The 21,800-nt window shown below is 36.3% G+C and overlaps 1 protein-coding gene across 1 annotated transcript in view; it reads left to right on the forward strand.

Moving 5' to 3' along the window:
* Positions 1–11,816: 11,816 nt before the first annotated feature.
* Positions 11,817–21,800, forward strand: part of LOC107558809 (T-lymphoma invasion and metastasis-inducing protein 1-like) — a 73,597-nt gene continuing 63,613 nt past the window's right edge. Inside the window, exon 1 of the mRNA XM_016242498.1 lies at positions 11,817–12,107. The gene's annotated coding sequence lies outside the window, so the exon portion shown is untranslated. The remainder of the gene's footprint in view (positions 12,108–21,800) is intronic.

Here is a 21,800-nt window from a genome sequence, read left to right on the forward strand (position 1 = left end):
AACGAATGACTGACAGCCACAGCGGAGAAAAGAGTTTGTGTGAACTTTAATGTAAGGACTTAAATATTCATATGTAGCTCACATTAAGCTATCGTATGGCTTCAGAAGTAACACAGAATAATTCGCACAATCGAGAAAAAAATAAAAAATAAAATAAATAAAAAATTCTCCGATTTGGATCGGGTCTCTCTGACCGATAACCGATCCGAGAAAAATGCCACTATCGGAGCCGATACCCGATATGAATATCGGATCGGCACATCCCTAATAAACAAGTGCAGGAATGTCTTATAAAATATTGTTGACCACTTAAGATCAGTGCTCAATAAGAGTTTGTATCAGTAACTGATATTTAGCGGCAGTTTGATGTGATTATGAACATTTTGAAAATTTAAATCAATTTAAAATTGTGTTTAGATATTATTTTAGGTGATGCGACAAGTAGTCACCTTCTTTAAAACTATTTTTAATCATTATTTGGCCTTTCAGTAGTTAATTTATTTAATATAATTATATTTAAAAAAATATGAATAGTAAAATCTTAAAATGATGTGATAATTTAATTTGTTAATTTGATACTGTAAATATAATTAATATGGTATATTTTTATATATTTTTTCTTAAAATAATGTAAGGCATCTATCTATCTATCTATCTATGTAATATATTTAATGTATTTAATGTATTTAATATATGTCTTTGTTATATATATATATTACATTAATTAGCATTAATATTATTATTATTACATTTACATTTTTTCTATTTCAACTGGAAACAATGCAGTTCTGTTAATCAGCGATGCTATAATAATCACAAAATGGCCAATAATTGGTTGAAAGCACCTCCACTTCACCTTCTTCTTAGCGTTGTCATCATGAACAATATTTAGTCTGTTTTTTCTCATTAGTGAGCTGTTATTCTGGACATTGTGAACCGTGTGGAGTTGGACTCTCACCAGTCCTCATGGCTCATTGGCTTGTCCTAGATACTTGGGGCTTAAGATGACCCACTTAGATGCTTTTACTCATTGTGTACACAGCAACACAACACGTGAAATATGTATTACAATACACCAACGCTCATATTTCACTGTGCAGGCTTTAAACTAAAGTGAATGTGAAACTTTGCCTGATTGGCTGGTTCTCTGCACAAGCACGTCTGATTGGTTCTGATCTGCTTTAAATCTGTAATTGGTTTGATTTATGTTTTAAAACATCCATCTCCTCTCACTCTAGTCCAGAAGAGGACAGATGTGAACTTGGCTTTGCATAATTGACCATGCATCTTTATTTTTGCCAGTAATGGATGTTGGGAAGGAGAGAGCGGCTGCTGAGCCAGCGTGGCCGATAAAAGACACGCACGCCTGCACATGCAGGGTCTCGGATTCACATGGATGATCCCTAATCCTGATAAATATGAAGGATGAATTGTCTGGAGGGGTGACTCCAGCTCATGGCTCTGACTTCGGGAATGACTCAGCATCCTCTGCCTCCATTATAACACCACGACGGCTAATGAACCTGCAGAGGATTTTGGGGAAACTGAAAGTAGGTCTGTTAGCCCAGAAGTTCAGAGTAAACATAAAAAAGGGCCATCCATCAATGCTGTTAATTATGCAGGAGATAAATGATCCTCGTAACTTTAGCATGATGGAGGACAGATGCTGAGGAGAAATGTCACGGTGTAGCTGTTTCGTACTTAGCATTTCCAGCCTTATCTGAGATCTGATACGCAAGTAAATATGCTAGCACGTTATTGTCAGCCTGATGTGATTGTGTTTCAGATCCCTGTTTTTGAAAGCAGACAGATGCTCCCATTGAAATGAAACTCGTATTTCATTGTTGTTGATGTGAATTGGCTGTAGCTGGAATGATATATAACTAGAACTTCTCGCACTCTGCAGGAGTCTGTTTAAGACTAATTTGGACATTGCAAGGGACAAGTGCCAGGATGTTGTACTGCTGAGCCTTCAGGAAATCATTTTCCCACCTTAGATCCGACATGCCATAGATAGACTTTGAGGACCGCCATAGAGGTACAATGTCAAATATGTAGAGGAGTACCAATAGTTATAATGTTAACATAAATTACTGGTAAAAAGAAAGATATTTATCTCTGTTAGAACCATGGGATCAAAAAAATTTCTGATTTCACTCACGTAAATATGACGACACACTTCAACCATTCAGTATTTTTTTAAAGAAATTAATAGCCTACTTTTATTCAACAAGGAGACATTGGTTCGATCAAATGTGAGTAAAGACATTTATAATGTTACAAAATATTTCAAAAATATTTCAAATAAATACTGATATTTAGAATTTTGTACTCATCAAATAGTCCTCAAAAATGTATCATGGTTTCCACAAAAATATGAAGCAGCACAACTGTTTTTTAACATTAATAATAATCAGAAATGTTTCTCGAGCAGCAAATCAGCATATCAGAATGATTTCTGAAGGATCATGTGACACTGAAGACTAGGGTTGGGTATCGTTTTTTTTTTTTCGATACCGGTGCCAAACCGATACTTTTAAAACTGTTCTGGTGCCTAAACGGTGCCTGAACCGATACTTATTTAAAAAAATACAAAAATAAATAAAAATTCCCCCAAAAATGATGGATTGGTCATTAGCACTATAAACACATGATGCACGCCCTTGCACAGAAAATCCACATATCCAGTCATAGAAGTAGCGGAACTCATGACCCTCCAGGAAATCCCTTAAAAGGTTTTTTTTTATTCAGTCTATGGGATAAAGGCATCGCTATTATAGCTGTAACTGAGTAAACAGAACATATAAACGTTTTGAATGATAAAACAAAGACAATAAACACTCAACTGCGACAATATAGTTTATCTGTGTTTTTCGAGCCATCTCTGGTATTTTCATAATAATTAAGTATATTTATAATCCATTACTAATCGATGTATTCTTTTTAAAGTAGCCTATGGAACATATTTTCTGCCTCATTCTGTGACAAGAAGCCTCATCAGATCACAAAAGGAAGCATTTGACTGCTGTTGTGGAGTAAAAGGGCTATAATCTTCTCTTTTGTTGGACGACAGGTTTAGAAATGTGAATATAAGGGAGGTTTAACTTTAGGCATTTTAATTTAAGCATGTTTAGCTTAGTTAACGGAAGGCTACATGCTGCCATCAGAGCAAGTGTAATTACTGCATTCACGCGCTCCTTGGATGCTCTCATTCCCCGAGTTGTGCTTTTAAGTCGAAATGTCAAAACAACATGGACACTCTCGTTACTAGTGGTCGACCGATATATCGGCCGATATTTGGCATTTTTTTAAATATCGGCATCGGCCGATAAGTTTTTCTGTTTGGCCGATGTGTTCAAGGCGGGATTTTTATTTTGACGGCACTGAACGGCAGCGCCTGAGCACACAGTGCTCACATTCTCCCTCTTGTTCACTGTTGTTCTGTCTAATACGGATAGAAGTCTGTCTAATAATCAGAAAGAACTGTTAAACAAAGGAATTAAAATGTATACAAAAAGTATTATAATGATTGCTTTTATATTATTAGTAATAGAAAGTCAAACATTATAATACTTTCTCATTTGCTGTCAGCATTCAGCAAATACGCATTTCATACAAATCTTTGAATGGCTAATGAACATTTAATTTCACAAACCTTGCAAACTTAGTCGAATCCAGTTGTGAGATCTTGTGAAGTGTGCATTTGTATCCTGCATGATCGCGTGCTCTCTGCGTGACGGTCGGTCCGTGTGAATTGAATGCTTTAAACATTAAATTCATGATTTCAAATTATGCTGCGCTTTATGCATTTGCCCACTGTCATATTCATGTCATTTTCACTGTGTGCTGTATGTAAAATGAGTGTTAACTTGGCTTTATTTGAAAAAAAATATGATTCCCAATACACACAAACTTCCCAGAATACTGAGTGCTCTGTTGGTTACAGTTTACTTCCTTTTTAATTATATTTTTATTAAATATTTATTTATTTGTGAAAATCTAAAGTATAAGTATGTTTATTTTACAAATGTATTTTTAAATCCATTTTCAAATGATTTCAAATTTCTTAAATATTAATTAAAATAAATACAATTATATCGGCTTTATATCGGCCACCCTGTTTTCCAAGATATCGGCATCGGCTGTCAAAAACTACTACTCATTACTACAAAGATGTGTTGGATTTGTATTATTAGAGCTTTCCGACTTGAGTTCACGTGCGTTTTCTCAGTCTGGAAATTATTTTTCATGTGTGGTGCCAGTGATGATATTTCAATCGATCGCTCAGGCATGGCACCGCAATGAGGCAACCGGATTCGGTTATAGTACATACCGGTTACATATGTACCGGTGCCATATTGGTACCAGGTTTCGGTACCCAACCCTGATCGATGTATCGAACACGGCACTACTGAAGACTGGAGTAATGATGCTGAAAATTCAGCTTTGATCACAGCAATAAATTACATTTGAAAATATATTCAAATAGAAAACTGTTATATTAAGTTGTAATAAAATTTCACAATATTACTGTTTTTACTGTATATTTGATCAAATAAATGCAGCCTTGGTGAGCAGAAGAGACTTCTTTCAAAAACATTGAAAAATCTTACTGTCCCCAAACTTTTAGTGTAGATCAAATTAATTTAATTTACCTCTTTTTTTTTTCTTTTTTTTTTCAAAAAGTGCATAACCCATTTTAGAAAAGACTTCACAGACAGTGAAAAATACTTTTTAAAATTTCATATTAAAATTTATAGAATGTTAATAAGATTCATATTTTTATGTAAAGAAATTTTGAAATTTGACAAAATAAACAGCTAAATCTGTTCAGTGATGTCTAATATCAGTATACCATGAATCATATCAGAAGTCACATGGGATACAAAAGGCAGTTTACTGAGAATGACCCTGATTCTTTCGCATAGTTTTTTCATTTTCATATCCATTGCACAGATTTTTCCTCCAAAATCAGCACATTGTGTATTTTCTTTTGAGGGAACGAGTGATTTTGCTAAATCAGGTTTTGTTTTGCGTGTGGTTGGGAGGTTTTCTGGATGGTCTGAACGGAAGGACATTGACTGTCCCATAGTTCAGCTCTGGCTGTGTTCACAATTTATTTTTATTAAGGAAGCGGATTGTCAGTGTGATTGTTATGGCACAAATATGGAAATGCATTGTTTTTGTGGGGCAGTTTGATTTGCCCTGAATTTGCAAAACAAAGACACTTGTTTATTTTATGACACTATGTTGAAGGAAAAATTCAACCAAAAATTCTAATTCTGTCATTTGTTTCTCACCCTCGTGTCATTCAAAACTGTTTGCTGTTAACTTTTCATGCAACACAAAATGACTAATTTTGAAGAATCTTCAGCAGCTCTGTCTTAAGGACAGTTTGTAATGACCATGTCTTTCAAGCTCCAAAAAGGGCTGGAAAAATATACAGGTTTGGTATGACAGAACAGAACTGTACATGACTTGCTCACCAAAGGATCCTCTGCAGTGAATGGGTGCCGTCAGAATGAGAGTCCAGACAGCTGATAAAATCATCACAATAATCCACAAGTAATCCACACCACTCCAGTTCATCAATAAATTCCTTGTCAAGTGGAAAGCTGCGCGTTTGTAAGAAACAAATCCATCTTTAAACTTTAAACCATCACTTCTGATCAAAATACAAGTCAATATTTCATTATAACACTTATTCCGATGGAAAAAGTCCATCCCCGTTGTCCTCCCACATCAAAATTAGAACTTTTTTCACTTGTAAACCTCGTGTCATTCAAAACTGTTTGCTGTTAACTTTTCATGCAACACAAAATGACTAATTTTGAAGAATCTTCAGCAGCTCTGTCTTAAGGACAGTTTGTAATGACCATGTCTTTCAAGCTCCAAAAAGGGCTGGAAAAATATACAGGTTTGGTATGACAGAACAGAACTGTACATGACTTGCTCACCAAAGGATCCTCTGCAGTGAATGGGTGCCGTCAGAATGAGAGTCCAGACAGCTGATAAAATCATCACAATAATCCACAAGTAATCCACACCACTCCAGTCCATCAATAAATTCCTTGTCAAGTGGAAAGCTGCGCGTTTGTAAGAAACAAATCCATCTTTAAACTTTAAACCATCACTTCTGATCAAAATACAAGTCCATATTTCATTATAACACTTATTCCGATGGAAAAAGTCCATCCCCGTTGTCCTCCCACATCAAAATTAGAACTGTTTTCACTTGTAAACAGTGCTTGATCTGTGCATATTTCTCTCCTGGAGAAAGCAATATTATGGATAAAGGACTCTTTTGAAATTTTAAATGTCTTAGTGATGGATTTGTTTCTTACACACAGCTTTTCACTTCATAAAATGTTAACTGATGGACTGGAGTGGTGTGGATTACTAGTGGATTATTGTGATGTTTTTATCAGCTGTTTGGACTCTCATTCTGACGGCACCCATTCACTGCAGAGCATCCACTGGTGAGCAAGTGATGGAATGCTAAATTTCTCCAAATTTGTTGCAACGAAGAAACAAACTCATCATAGATGAACTAAGGATAAGTCAATTTTTTAGCAAATTTTCATTTTTTGGTGAACTATTTCTTTAAGACACAAAAATTTCTGACATCAGAACCGTTCGCCAGAATTAGCTTTGTCCCTCCACACTGTGCAGTAATCAGCGTGCAGTCATGCTGCCCAAAGTCATGTGACCCTGCAGGGACGCCCCCTTCCCCTGGTGCTGTGTGTGCAGATAATCAAATGTGTACAATCATGATTGTGCGAGAAGATCAGCCCACCTCATGCCAACATATCATTGGTTGCCTGAGCGTTTACATGACATGTTCTGGCTGGTTTGCATTCTTAGCAGACTGCTTTGATGTATATTGGAGAGAAAGAGAAGAAGGAGATGAGATGGAGTCTGCTGGGGATCCTCACTAATGATCTCCAGTATGCTCCGGCCAATCCCTTTCATCTGGTCCCTAATACTGAGGCTGAGTCTTTGTTGTTTGAGATGAAGCCTAGCAGGACTGTAATAAATATTTCTTTTTCTTCTTAAGCCCTAATTGAAGTGAGGTATGGCCGGGAAGCGTCCTCTACTCCATGCTCATGAAGCGTGTTGTTTCTACAAGAGAGGGAATGAGTGAAGATCAGATTAGTAAGTCAACATGCCAGGTATTTATTAGAGATTTGAACCAGAATCTCAAATATTGAAGGTTCTTGTTCTTATTTAGCAGCTGTTGCTTCCTAACAAGAATCTTACAGGTTCAATCCAGGGTTTCTGGAACATCCGAGTCATCTTCTCAAGCCTTTCTGACTCTTAAGAATCAAAAGATTTTTTTTGTGTTTTTGGTGATTTTTGCATTGCTCTTCTGCTCACCAAGGCTGTATTTATTTGATCAAAACATATAGAAAAAAAGTAATATTAATAATATAATATATTAATATTTTAAATTTTTACATTTTAACTTTTGGTTAATGGTTAATGTTTTAAACATAAATATCTTTACTGTCACTTTGATCAATGTGCGTCCTTGCTGAATAAAACTATTCATTTAAAACTGACCACAAACTTTTGAATGGTCCGTTATATATTAAGCTATTAAAAATAATAGCCACATTTAGATCAATAATAGATCACACAGATCCCCTGCAGTTCCCACATGGACTCAGCTGTATTATGGTTGACTATTGACTATTTACACTTTTAATGTTTACTTTTTTCATCTTTTACAACTTATTAATTGATAGATTTAGTAGAAAGTGATAAGAAATGATTGGGAAAATCTCAAGCCAGACTCAAACCTGCGCCACACGCACTATGGTTAACTGCTGCACCCCTAAAACCAGCCATTAACTCTTGCTATTGTTGATACTCAGACTTCGAGTTAAGCTAAGTATTGAATTGTGTCTCTTTCTGCACCATTTATGCAACAGCATTAATGATAACAGCAAATCAAGCTTTTCTAAGCAGTTTTCATCTGCTGCTTGATAAAAATGTGGTGGAAAAAGTTTCTTCACAGAACGGCGCCATGAAATTATTACAGGATTATCTTGATAAGACAAAACATATAAATCATGGAAGCCAAACAAACGCTTGTGGTCACATCTCTGTCATGTTTTACAATCAGGCAAGAATGTGATTCCCAAGTCACATCATGTTTCTGTGCATTATTTTGCTAAGCTAGGGCATTGTTTCCAGTGTTATGAATATGTATTGTCTCTCAACGTGATTCCAAATAGCTGTGAGCAAATTTGGAGTGCATTTCCGTGCAGCTGGCGCGTCGATGATTTTAAATGAAAATCCCAGTTAGGCTGCTAGCTTTAGCGTTCGGCGTAAACCTCTCTCCTGGGTCATTGAAATATTGTGAATTCAGGAACAGTAGATGCTGGAAAACAGCTTCTCTGTGGGAACACTGATGTTTTTTGTCTCAGTCGGGGATGCTTTATTGAATTCCTCTTAAGGCTAATGCAAACACGGCAGACGGCGAAGGTAAAGTCCCTGACCGTTATTGAAAGTGACTCGTGTCGCCTCAGTTTGAAGAAGGATGTCATGTTTGCTTGTCATTTATTATGATCGTTTGCTGGTCTTACGGGTGATTCTCTGCGTTAGCTGATCGAGGAAACTGGTTTTAGGAGCCATTTGGTTTGCTTTAAGGCATAATGATGAAGTTAGATCAATTTCAGACACAACGATCACATATTGTTATACATTTTTCAGTGTAAATTGTTCACAAATGCATTTTTACATAATTTTTATATTGAATTTGAACACAATCAAGCAATAAATCTACTGTTTTACAAACAATTAACACAGACATTTGTTCTGCTCGTGTTTAATGCACGATGCCTGTTGTGTTTCTGTACTGTAGGGGGCGATATTTTTAAACCAGTTGTGTAATTGCTATAAGTATACTGGCATTTTAGCTAACTTTCTCTCAACCGGTTATAGCTATAGCATCCTTACACTCTTAAAAATAAAGGTGCTTCAAAAGGTTCTTCAAGCGATGCCATAGAAGAACCATTTTTGGTTCCACAAAGAACCATTCAGTCAAAGGTTCTTTAAAGAACCATCTCTTTCTTACCTTTTTGTAATCTGAAGAACCTTCTTTCGCCACAAAGAAGCTTTTGTGAAACAGAAAGCTTCTTCAGATGTTAAAGGTTCTTTATGGAACCATTTAGACAAAAAGGTTCTTCTATGGCATCGTGAAGCACCTTTATTTTTAAGAGTGTAGCAGCGTTATTGCATTGTGTATTGCAAGAACATTTCAGACCGTGTTTGAAATCTAGTTTGCGTAGTTAGAAGTATTTCGACCCTTAAGAAGTGTTTTGTTATTAGTGAATTCGTTTTTTATGCTTTTTTGTAGTGAAATAAATATTTAGTTAAAAACATAAGGAATAATGTACAGTAAGTCAGTCATTTTGCAAAATAAACCCGAATATTAGAAGAAATTCAGGAACACTGAATTCAGCCTCCTTTTTGAAGGTGGTTTGTTGCTGAGCTTTTATTTTGCAATAATGATCGTCTGTCTGCACATTATCCCACTTATTACCAATATAACAAAGAGTGAAAAATGTAAGGGGGTCTGAATACTTTCCGTACCCACTGTATATAATTAATATATGAACATAAAATGTTAAATTAAGCAATTTATTTTATTAGTTCACTTGTAAGGAATGTGCAAAGACAAAACTTGGAACATACACTACCTTTCAAAAGTTTGGTATTGGTAAGATTTTTTTAAATGCTTTTTTAAAGAAGTGTCTAATGTTTCCCAGGGCTGCATTTATTTATTTGTATTTATTTATTTATTTTCAGCATCATTACTCCAGTCTTCAGAGTCACATGATCTTCAGAAATCATTCTAATATGCTGATTTGCTGCTCAAGAAACATTTCAGATTATTATCAATGTTGAAAACACTTTTGCAGCTTAATATTTCTGTGAAAACTTATGTTTTTTTAATAGATCAATAGAATATTTAAGAGCGCAGCATTTACGTATTTAAAATAAATATTTTATAATATTATATACGTATTTACTATAATTTTTGATGCATCTCTGCTGAATAAAAGTAGTAATTACTTTTCTTAAAAAAAAAAATTAAAAAAAAACATACTGGCCCCAAACGCTAGTGTAGCCCTTTATGAAATATTCGTTTTAGAAATGAGCAGTTAATTATAAAGTGTTGTCATGGACGATGTCATTAATATCAGAAATATTTGACTGCTGAATGCCACGATTGACCAATCAGAATTAGTATTCCAGGGAGCTGATTGTTTATCACTATGTTTCTGAGTTATGTAAAGTGTCAGATATCGTGTTATTTATGGCTCCAGCATGCTAATCACTTCAGTTTGGGTGTGATTGAATCGTTAAGAAGAATGTATCCAGCTGTGGAGTTTGTACAGATTAAGGGTCATAACCTTGGCTGGCAAAGTTAGTCACTTTTATACGCCACCAGACTAACCGCAGTGTTGAGGTTCTTATTTTAGACAGTTTAATCACAATCGTCTAGACAGGAGGTTGCACTTCTGAGCTGCGTACAGTCCAGTTCATCTGTCTGAGCGTCTCGCCCCCTCCGCAGCGTGCCGTCGCTGGGTTATATCAGCCAGCCAACACCGCTCTCAATCTGGCCCCGGGCGTCTGTGCTGCTATGTATGCAAAGCAGCTCGCAGATCACATGATCAGAGTGACAGAACAGCTTCCTGCTCCCAAACACTGGCCACTGCCTGGCGTCCCAGAATACCTACACAAGGTGTGTGTGTTGAAAATGAATTCAGCTCGGGTCGTCATCATTGACGTCTGTGTCTCTCTCCTCCTACGGCTCTGGTGCTATGACAACAACGCTGCTGCCTTCCCACCAATCACACCTCCTATCACCACAGACACATATGCATGCTGTTCAGTCCAAATATTTAAGATTTATCCTCTACTAACCGGTATTATGGCATATGATAGATGTTTTTTGTAGACTTAATGTAATGTGAGGTCGTGATGGGTGAATATTGAAAAACCCTTTTAGGTCCTGAACATGCCTGGATCATATTTTTACTCCAAAATCAAAAGAAAAAATTCTAAATTATATTTTGCATGATGAAATGGAACCTATTTATAGATTTACTGCATTGTGACGTTATTTTGATGACACTTAAACACATTAATGTCATATTTTACCCCAAAATCAAAAGAAAAAAAAACAGGATTATGTTTTGCATGATGAAATGGAGCCTATTTATAAATGTATTGCATTGACATTATTTTAATGACAATTAAGCACATATTTTCCCTCATGTTTCCCTCATATATTTTTCATTAGTTTTCTGTGAAAGCAAAAATTACACATTATTTAAAATGACTTATGCATCATGGTAGAACTTGTTGCATCATTAAACCTTTAAATAACATTGATAAAAAAAAAATCATTGTATTTCGGAAATACAGTAATCTATTGAGAATAATGGGGGGAAAAGTACATGATGATAAAAAGAATAGGAAGGAGACTTGTTTAATTGTCATAAAAATAATATTGCAATGAAAAAGAAAAACCTATCATGTTCCTAAAGCTTATAAAAATATAATTGATATTTTTTTAGTTTGATTTTGTGGTTAAATGAGCCCTAGACATGTTTTTTTTTTGTGGTATGCACTCTTTAGTTTGCAGACTTTATTTCAGCAAGAGAATTTTACCCTGAGGTGGGCGGAGCTCTGTGGCAAAGGTGCGATAAGTGGGCGCAGTCTGTGTTTGTGAGAGGCGGGTTTGAATACTTGTAAATTTGGTGCTCTCCGCAGGGTCATACCAGAGCCGTTCAGACAGACCAAAAGGAGCAGAACCACACGCATTCCTGCTCCCAATCTCACAGTCAATCCAAGACAGAAGGAAAGGGGGAAGGGGAAGGAGGTAAAAAGAGTGTGGGAGAGGGGAGGAGAAGAGGGGGGAGATCGCTGAATGGACACAGCCCCCCATCCCAAGCTGTTTCAGTTCCCGTCCACTCACGTGGTAGTCAGTATATTGTGGAGTTGGAGACAGAATGTGGACGGCGATGCAGGAAACATGAGATTTTAGAAAGGACGCGTGTCATTGGGTCACAGGATCGCCCCCTGGGAAGGTAAGACATTTGTGCGGTTATTGAGGTGTGGCGGCAGGCTTTGGGTTTGTGTTGATGCTTTTCGGGAGAAGACACGCTGCAGTTTCACGGCTTCAAAGACTCTGGATATCTGTCGAGAGGCAGAGAAAGCAGATAAAAAGGATTTCCCACATCTGAACAGCACAGTCTGTACGTCTGACTTTGTCTGTCTCTCTTTGACTTGCTCTATTTGAACATTCAAAGAAGCTTATTGACATGGTAAACAAGGGTTTGCATCGGCAAAACATTAATAACCATTACATGTTTATTGTTGGGTATTTTATACTGAACGCAGATCTTGCAGACTATTTGTGGATGTGCAAAGTATGTTGGTCACTTTCTAGTGTTTGTATCTCAATGGTTTCATAAGTTTAGACTTCTCTACTTTAGAATTGTTCTTATTAAGGTTTCACATAGCTGATATAGCCTTAGTCAAAATATTCCTGTTGGAATTTCAGTCATTATTTGCGATCAATCCTAAAAAATCCTAATGGAATCACTTAAGAATCGCATAAGATTCTATTAGATAAAGCGAAAATGATTGCCTTTGATTTTATTAATTCTTTTATTATTATTATTATTATTTGAGACAGGGTCACAACCATTTTCACAACCTGGAAATATCAGGAATGTTTATATATATATATATATAAATTGTAATTTTAAGTTACTATTGCCTAGAAATGGCCCTCTTTAAATGCAAAATATCTCTGTAAAAGATTTTTAAATTCCTTATCCAATAATTTGGAATAACTGGAAAAGCCCTCTGTTGAGCCCTGTTGAGTTCTTTTGGATTTTGAGTAGTCATTATCAGAACTTTACCTGTATTTTGTTGGAATAATGTCTTAACTAGAGTTTAAAGAAAGCTACAGGAGTTTTAAAACCCTGAAAGATTTGCTTTAAAGTCCTTGTGAATTTCAGTCATTATTTGCGATCAATCCTAAAAAATCCTAATGGAATCACTTAAGAATCGCATAAGATTCTATTAGATAAAGCGAAAATGATTGCCTTTGATTTTATTAATTCTTTTATTATTATTATTATTATTTGAGACAGGGTCACAACCATATTCACAACCTGGAAATATCAGGAATGTTTATATATATATATAAATTGTAATTTTAAGTTACTATTGCCTAGAAATGGCCCTCTTTAAATGCAAAATATCTCTGTAAAAGATTTTTAAATTCCTTATCCAATTATTTGGAATAACTGGAAAAGCCCTCTGTTGAGCCCTGTTGAGTTCTTTTGGATTTTGAGTAGTCATTATCAGAACTTTACCTGTATTTTGTTGGAATAATGTCTTAACTAGAGTTTAAAGAAAGCTACAGGAGTTTTAAAACCCTGAAAGATTTGCTTTAAAGTCCTTGTGATGTTCTACATGGACATTTGATCCCACTGGGAACCAAATAGTCCTTTTGTGAACTATCTGTTCTTAAGATCTACTTGTTGTTTGCTGGAAGTCTATGTTGGAATTCCCAATAGGATCCAATTGAAGGCAAACATTTTCCTATAGGATTTGTTTGGCTGGGGATATGAGTTTGCATGTGTGACATTTGGACTGTGGTTTGCTAAATTGCTAAGTTTTGTCGCAAACAAAGTTGCATGTCTTAATAATGCTGCTTTTCCAATTGCCTGTTGCATATCAAAAAGATACATCCTTAAAAAACAAAGCTCATTTAAAGCATTGTTATTGTCTTCCACCCGTGGTCTTGTAAATGTTAATTGAACTGGTAGTTAATGACAGAACATCAACACGCAAACACAGGCTTTCTGCGGGTGTCAGACGCTATAAACAGTCCATGCGTGTGTCGTTAGAATGACAAAGCTCCTTTGCTGCTGCTATTGTGTAGCTGTGAGAGGAAGATGATGAATTGCAAATGTGTGAGTCGGTCAGAGTCAAGGAGAATCCCCTCTGAGCATGTCCTGGTGTGAAGGACTTTAGATGGGCTGAATTCATTCACTCTGAATGGCCTGAGAAAAGGAAAGGCAGAAAGACAGAAGAAATCTCTCATCTGCTGGTATACAGATGGAAATGAATCATCCATCCGCGGCCAGGCAGGACAGGAGGTCAGCGCTGGTGGACGCAGCTGTGAAGTGCATTGCATCATATGAGAGTCAGTAGAGAACACATATAGAGAGTAAAAAAAACTGGTCTGAGTCACAAGCAAGGTCAGATTTGGGCCAAAAGTGACCAAAATATGGTGGCAAAAAGGTCCCTTTAGCAAATTCTTGCTTCTTGCTGGGGTTAGTTGTCACACTTTTGCCCTAGTTTCTAGGTTTATTTTATCAGAGACTGAGAAACTTTCTTTGAGCAGTAGTTTAGATTCACACTTCACTGAAAACATATTGAACCTTTGTAACAACATGCCCCAATAGCATCACAAAAAATGGTCCCTTTAGCCAATTATTCTTGTCTAACATTTCATATAGAGGAGATTGGGGCTAGTTGTCACACTTTTTACTTAGTTTCTCTGCTTATTTTCAAAAATCTGTTTCTGAGAGACAGTTTCACCATTACAGATCAGGAGTTTAAATTCACAGTTCATTAAAAACACATTGACCCTTTGTGACAACATGCCCCAATAGAATCTCTTTGGCCAATTCTTGTTGTTTAACATTTCATATAGAGATAACCTTGGCTAGTCACACTTTTTTTTCACACTAGTCACATGCCCCAATGGCATCACAATGGAAACCTGCCATGGAATGTTGTATGTAATGATATAAGCTACATTTCATGTTGATTTGATTGTATATTTAAGCCATAAGTGTTCAAATGTAAGATTTATGTCAGTTAATTGATTCAGTCGAAGTGCTTTACAAAAATTATTAGTGTGTTGTTATTCATTATGCCCTTCTGAAGGTAAAAATGGCCCTAAATACCAGTTCCAGGGGCGAATATTAGCCCTTAATTGGCTAAATTCTGAATAAATATAGAAAAACAATATCAGTTTTGAGGAAGTAATACGTTGTTTTGATCGTAGTGCAGTTCAGTTTTCATAATATCCATACGGGAACCAGCAATCAAGCCTACAAAGGTTTAATTGTTATTTAGTTCTGCACGAGTGAAGAACTAAACAGGTTTAATACAGACCCAAGCTTTTTCTTCCCTTGAAAATAATTGATTGAAATAGTTTCCTTCTTTACTCGGGGGACACACTGACTTTGATAATTAAAAATGAGGCTAGAACGTGATTTTCATAAAGACAGATCACTTTCATTGTGCTTTGATGCATTGCCGCTGGGTTGCGTTTCCTATACTCAGCGTTGTTAATTAACTCACCTGGATTGGTTTTGGGGGGTTAGAAGGATTCAAAACCATCTTAAGCATGAGATAGTATCTCATCCTGCACTTATGCATTGGTTTCCAAACAGATCCTTCAGAGTTTTATGACTTACAGGCCATACCTGTATAATACAATACTTCCCTGTCAACAGGATGGAGTGATGTGTTCACACTAGCAGCTGAGTGATAGTAGTGTTTAAACACGGGGAATCCCTTTTATCTGTTCGCCTCTCAACTTTCATGTCAAGATGCTCTGGTCTAGCTCTGTTCCATAACCCAGATAGCTGCTTTTCGGTCTACACAGGCAGCATCTTAATGTAAATGAAGCCTCATACTGTAAGTGACTGATTTCAAAAGCTTGTTGCACAAATAGAGACTTGACTGCAATTGACTACATGTTTAGTTATCATTTTATTTATTAATTGTTCATATAGTTTTCTATAAATGTATTAATTTTATTATAAATAGAAATATAAAATGTATTAATATATGAAAATTATTACAGTTAATTCCATTATTATTTAGAATTTAATTTAATACTTTAATATATTTTTGTAAATGTTTTATTATAAATAGCAATTTGAAATGAATTTATTAATCCATTTTTTGTAACTACGCTAGAGATGTGTTCTCTGTTTATTATTTTATTTTTGTATAATTTAATTTAATAATTTTATATATGTGTTTATATAAATGTATTGTTTTTACTATAAATAGAAATATAATAATGTATTTTTTTTACAATTTTATTATGTATAATTTTATGTAATATTTTTATATATTTATTTATAAATGTATTATTTTTTATTATAATACAAATATGAAATTAACTTATTAGTCTCTAGTTTTCCACACTAGAGACATGACTACAAATAATTACAAGAGTTTATCATTTATATTTTTATTTAATAAATTATTTTTATTTTAATGAAAAAATATGAAATTAAATTATTATTGAGCTTTTATATCAATACTCTGCAGTACTGAATGAAATAAGTATTTATAAACATTTCTCTTGCTCCGATATTATTTTGGATGATTTTGTTTTCTCTGTGCACTGCATTATGGGCTTGCCTTCTCCACAAAGCATGCATATGATGATCTGGCTATATCTTTTGTTTTGATGGTACATACTTACTTAAAATGCCTTAGAAGTGCTGTCTAGGTAAGCAGCTCACTAAGTTTTGTCTCACTCCTGTGGCCTATAATTCCATTTACCCAGAGTGCATCAAAAACACCATTCATACCTGTTCCACCCTGCGTTTTGATGAGTGATTTAATTGAAGGGTTATTATCTCTGGGGTTGAAGGCAGCTGTTTTAAAGGGGTTGTCTATGATGTCAAACCCCAAGACAGGTGGTTTAGGTCGACAGACTTGTGCACACGGTTAGTTTGTTCTTCGTCTTCCAGCTCCATCGTGGCATGGAGAGAGAAACAGGGGGCGTTATTGTACTGGAGCCGGATGGAAATTAAAGGCCTGTGATCGGAGCTCGGAGCGTGTAAACTCATTTCAACGCGGCTTTGTGTAGTCATGTGTGTCTAAATCCCGTCTTGTTACGCTCGGCTGCACGGCGCGGGGACGTGGGGTGGGAGGAGAGACCCCAGGGTTCGGCGGAGGCTTCCACAGGGGAAAAACTCAGATAATGTGCAGGAGAGATTTTCTGGAAACTGGATTTGGTTAATCTATTCTCGGCGTATCACACAGGTTAGGGTTGGAGCTAAACTGTGCAGAGCTGTGGCCCTCCAGGAATTGAGTTTGAGACCAATGGTTTATACTTTATTTAGTTTCACACTGTAAAACAAATCTGTAAATATAGGGCACAATGTACTGTATTAATATGAAGGAATTGTCCGTATTGATTTATTCTTTTTTTGTTTGTTTATACAAACATTTTTGCACTGCATTGTGTTGTGTTTTAGAGTTAATGGAAATGTCTGTAAAATTAATGCATAATGTCCAGGCACAAAATTACTAGTACAATCCCCGTTTTGTTTTTTTGTTTTTACAGTGCAGCTTTATTTCTGGATTGAGTGCCTGTACTTTTAAAACAACACTGATATCAAGCTGTTTATGGCATTTTTGATACAAACAACTAATTCATTTGAGGTCTGTTTGCTACTATTTTGTTGAATCCTTTCTATAGTTTTTATTTCTTTGCAGTTTGTTGTTTCTGAGCAGAAATGCAGCCATAATTGCTAGAACAGAAAGAGCTGATTTGGTTGTCTCTCAGGTTTTCTGTGTGTCTGGATTTAGAGTCGACCTGTCACTCGAGGGTATCCACTGAAAGACCTGTCAATCATTCATCACACCACAGTGACCTCCCTGCACAGTTTTGCCATAGGCACATACTTTAAAATCATAAAATGTTCTTATATTTCTGAACCTCATTACGCTGGCTGTGTGTTTTATGTTGCGTTGGGTGTCTCTTTTAGACAGATGGTAAATTTGTGCTGTTTTCATTAGTGCTGAATGCCCCTCGCAGCGTTTCTCAATTAAATGTTTCTACGGTTTCTAAATGAGGAAAACAGAATGTTGGCAACCAAACAGTTTGGGTTCCCATTGACTTCCATTGTGTGGACAAAAATTCAACAGAAGTCATTGGGAACCAAAAGTATTTGGTTACTTACATTCTTCAAAATGTCGTCTTTTATGTTCCACGGAAGAATGAAAATTTGGGTTCTCATTGACTTCCATTATATCAGGGGTGTCCAAAGTCCGACCCGTGGGCCAAATACGGTCTGTGGATGAATTTCAAATGGACCACAGCTTGTCTATTAAAATATAAGTGGCCCGCCAAGCATAATTTACATAAGCAGTTTCACAATGTCAACACAAGGTGACAGCACTAGATTTTAGGCCAGATGTAGCAGTAAAACATGAGTAACCAAAATTTGATAACTCGTATGCGCCACCATTTTCTATATCGCGCAAGAATTCCTGAACGCACCAAAATCGGAACAGCGCTACTCATTTGAAGCATGACACAAGGACGTTTATAGACTAAATAACGTAAAGCCATTCTATATATTATGGAAATGGAAATCAAAATTTTTGGTTACCAACATGCTTCAAAATATGTTTGTTTTTTTTTTGTATTCTGCAGAACAATGAAATACATACAGGTGTGGAACAACTTGGGGGGTAACTAATGACAATTTTCATTTTTAGGTAGACTATCCTTTTAACTAAGTCCACCAAAGTAGTCAGGCATGCAAGATCATCTCTGGAGGTGATTCATTTAGTTTAATCTCATGCTGTTTATCCATTTTAAATTTAGTTGTGGAGTTTGCTGTCTTGTGTAAACCAGAATGCTAGTCATTGTAGTACTTCATACTAAAGTGCTGTGAATTAATTACCAAGCATGAACATCACAAACGGGCCCTCGCTGATTTTCTTGGCAGGAAATGTTCCTTCTTTTCCACTCTGCAGCTGCTGATGAATTTTAGGTTTTGTTTCCAGCTGCCTCTGAGCGTTCCCAAGCTCCCACGCTGAGAAACGCTCGTCAGGTTGAGCTTTGGGACAAAAAAGTGCAGTTTTCACCCCTTCATCCCTGAAGCTGATCATCTTGACTTTCAGCCGTCGGTCTCCTGTCTCGACAGGTCATGGTATGTGCGTTCAGTCATGGTATGTGTGCGTTCAGGGGACTCTTAATAACAAAGGACTGCAAAATGCACCCGTCACATTTTTTGGGAGATTTTCAGGTAAACACGCAGAGCTGTGAAGCGGGTTTCTGGATTACGTGATGGAGCCCCTGGGTGTGTTTGTTTGCACACCTCCATGAACGGGGATTTGGGCTGACAGGATGTTTACGGCTGTCGGTTATTTTCCTGACGTCACCGCTGGATTTGATAAACAACTCTGTGTGATGCCACACTGTTTTTGCTCTCTGCCAGGGATCATATCAGCTAAAGCAGGCCTTTATTCACTGAGAGGATACTCACACCGGCGCTCTTCTCAATAACACTTAGAAACCGATAAAACAAACATGCTTTGAATTTAAACCTTAGGTTTAAAAACCTCTTTAACCTTGTTTGGTGGCATATAAATGAGAAGACCAGAAAGGAGCCTCAGGCCAGTTCAAAAGGTTTATATTTTATGAAACTGTAGTGCTGTTTGCTCATGCAAAAGTCACCAACACAATGCATGGGTGTTCAGGGTGGTTGCTAGGGTGTTCCGAATGTGTTTAACATGTTGTTTTGAAGTTTCAAGTTCAAATCACTAACCCTGTAGTTGGTATACACCAGACCTGGGCATTGTACAGCCCCTCTGGCTATCCTTGACCGGCCCGCGTGAAGTAATTGGTAAATTAAAAGTAAAAAACAAATAGATGTATGTAGGTGCACGCAATACAACCTCACTGCTTGTATTTTGAAGGCAACGGCTATTTAAAAAAATTAATTATTGTCTTTTTTCAAATTTTTGTCTAAATATTTTTCTTCATTACATGTCTTGTTTGGTTATATTTCATATCATTGCATGTTAAAAATAATTTACTTTGTTATGCAAGCGCAAAACGTGAAACTGCAGTCTTATTTATAGCATGTTTATAAATATTTGTACGATATTATATATTCAGCATATTTTACTTCACCTGTTCCGTGTCTTAATTAACCCCTTGGCATTCCTGTCAAATTTACCTAAAACGCCTAAAAAAGTCATACCCAAAGTAAATTGCATGCTGTTCTTGAGCCATTTGGAGTATATGCATAATTTTGGACTCTTTTGAAAGGTGACACTTCCTAAACAACAAATCTCAGAATCACTGTAAGTCTTACTGGTATTGAGTAATAGAACTTTGAACACACTGAAAAGGGGAAAAAAAACATCTGCATACATTTGTTTTGTAAACAGATGTTTGCAGATGACTGTAGCTGGGAGCCGTTAGCTGGAAAACACAGTGGGATCACAGCATGAAGCCTTGTTGGCGGTCTGAGAAAGACACTGATTGTACCTGCTGTAATGATTGTATCTTAAAGTGGTTTGCATCATTCGTATCACAAGAATCTCAGCTTTCCAAAGATATGTGACATGTTTAGCTTTGTTTCTTTTTTTTGTTGTATGTCACAAAGTTATCCCTCAAAAACACGGCATGTACAGCGGGTGGCACAGTGAAACGCTAACAGGTTATTTAATCCATAAATGAGTCATTAAAACAAGTTTTTTATGACAGTGACATCCATTTAATCTTGATCAGCAACAACTAATGATCAACGAATTGGAGCGTAACCTACTGCATGATGGAGGCGGTCGCACGAACACTTACATTTTTTCCTCATCTATCTATCTGTCTGTCTGTCTGTCTGTCTGGTTCTACCTATCATTCTATCTAGTCATATTTGACTAAATCTTATGCATGAGTCTTATGACTCTTTCTTTTTTTAACATCAAGCCAATTAGATTCATGATGGTGGAAGATCATTTTGTAACCTTTTCACATTTGTTTATTAATATATGGGGCAGATGATGTGGGCAGCTCTTTTAAAACACAGCCTGAGGGCACATCGAGCTGATGTTCTGAACCAGGGGCGCTAGCAATTTTGGGCCCTATGAAAGAATATGAGGTTGGGCCCCCTACCGCACCAAACATACACTATATTGCCCAAAGTATTGGGAAAACTCAATAAAACTAAAAAAAAAAAACTGAATCGCCGAACACCAATACCAGTACATATGCGTACAATCATTTTAGACACTTCCAAATCTGGCAACAAAGATGGAAATACAATTTTTAAATACATTAATTATGTTTCCATCTTTGATGCCACAGTTTTGGAAGTGCCTTTTTCTGATCTAAAGAAGGGGGTGTCCCAATACATTTGTCCAGATGTATGTACAAGTCACTGGTGTTTGGTGATGAGTTTTTGGCTCAAGGTCTGCATTTAAAGTCACACAAGAGGTGTTAAACTGGGATTAGGACTTGGCTTTCTGTAGACCAGTCAAGTTCTTCCACACTGACTGAATCAATCTTTTTTTTTAAAACCTTGCCTTATACACAGAGGCATTGTTGTGTTAGAATAGAAAATGGTCCTGTTCACACTATTGGTATATAATTAGATGCACACAATTCCCTAGAATAGCATTATATGCTTTTTTTTTACAAAAAATTTGAAATTACTAAAGTAGTCAAACCTGTTCATTAGTAAGGGGTGTCCCAATACTTTTGGCAAAATAGTGTACAAGCCAGCCTAGCTATTCAAAATCTTTGTCTGCAATTTAATAATATTGACCTATTACTTTTGCTATTGCTTTTGACCATTAGGTATCAGTAACATAATTTATTCAGAACCTGTTTTATGGACATAGACTTTCTGTACCACACTGTTCTGCTGATATGGAATGAGTTTGACTACTTAATCAGTTATATTAATAGAAATGCTTCACTGGGG

This window comes from Sinocyclocheilus grahami, unplaced genomic scaffold (assembly GCF_001515645.1).
Source record: "Sinocyclocheilus grahami isolate Dianchi unplaced genomic scaffold, SAMN03320097.WGS_v1.1 scaffold661.1, whole genome shotgun sequence".
Taxonomy (NCBI): Eukaryota; Metazoa; Chordata; class Actinopteri; order Cypriniformes; family Cyprinidae; genus Sinocyclocheilus; species Sinocyclocheilus grahami.